The following is a 1,313-nucleotide window of genomic DNA, read 5'->3' as shown; positions in this document are numbered from 1 at the left end:
AAACTTGCCCCATGAGTTTCTATGACTGTAATTCTTTAAGGAACAGGAAACCCCGTGTTTCTCCAAAGGAGCCCTGAAGCTGAAGGAGCCACGTGGAGACCCCATCCAGGGCTGAGATGCTTGCAACACCACTGGAGCCACAAGACCTCCCACCCACTGGCCTGTGATCTTCCTGTATTCAGCATCATTGCATGTGTTTCATGAGTCCGAAGAGGATTTTATAGATGGGTATCAGCCAGATGTGCTAATATCGGACTTATGATTACTCTTTATATAAAGTTATTTCTTATACATATATGAGTATCTATGAATTTATTTCTATAGTCTACACAGACTAACACAGAGCCATTGGTGGTTTTGCAATGTCAACCTCACATACCACAACATGACGCATAACAACCACGTCACCAGGGACCCTTTAAGCTTGATATAAGGGACTGGAGTAAAGACAGGAGCAAACTGTGGGCAAGAATTTGTAAGTTCACGTGTAAGTTTAGGTTGACATGGAAAACAATAAAACAATCCCATGAAAGCCTAAATACGACCCTGAATATATCCCGCCTGAATGTTGAGAATATCTCAAGAAAAGATTTGACATATTGAACACTAACTGCACAAGACCTAATGAGTTGGACAATAATATCAAGAACGTCAGACAGGAAGAAAGCAAGAGATCGTCAAAAAGACAAGAAAGAAAGGAAAGATCAAAGTGGATGTCACAAGAGGCTGACACTTAAATATGCAGTAGCTAAGGCAAATGAAAAAATGATGAAGCAAAAGACCAATAAAATATGTCAAAGGGCAGCTCAAGGAAACAAAGTAAAGTATTATCATGAAATGTGCAAAAACGTGGAGTTAGAAAGCCAACAGGGAAGAACATGCTCAGCATTTATCAAGCTGAAAGAACGAAAACCAAAAAATCCAGGCTTTATTTGCACTATTGAAGGATTTTATGGGCAAATTATTGAATGATTGAATAACTACAGACTCACTATACCAAAAAAAAATTAGTTGATATTCAACTATTTTTAAAAAGTAACATATGATCAAGATCCAAACATCCTGAAAAAATTCAGGCTGCATCAAAGGAATTAGCAAAAAGAAAAAAGAAAAAGAAAAAAAATCACAAAATCACAAACAAGCCTCCAGGAATTGATGGAATATCAATTGTAATGTTTCAAGAAGCTGCTGAAGCACTGGAAGCACTTACTAGTCTATGGCAAGGAATTTGGAAGGTAACTGTCTGGCCAACTGACAGGAAAGGATCCATATTTGTGTCTATTCTAGAGAAAGGTTCCCCAACACAATGTGGA

The sequence above is a fragment of the Echinops telfairi genome, unplaced genomic scaffold (assembly GCF_000313985.2).
Source record: "Echinops telfairi isolate 266 unplaced genomic scaffold, ASM31398v2 ScPeMD7_7404;HRSCAF=8442, whole genome shotgun sequence".
NCBI classification, from domain to species: Eukaryota; Metazoa; Chordata; class Mammalia; order Afrosoricida; family Tenrecidae; genus Echinops; species Echinops telfairi.
The sequence above is the reverse complement of the archived record's forward strand: the minus strand, read 5'-3'. Positions refer to the sequence as shown.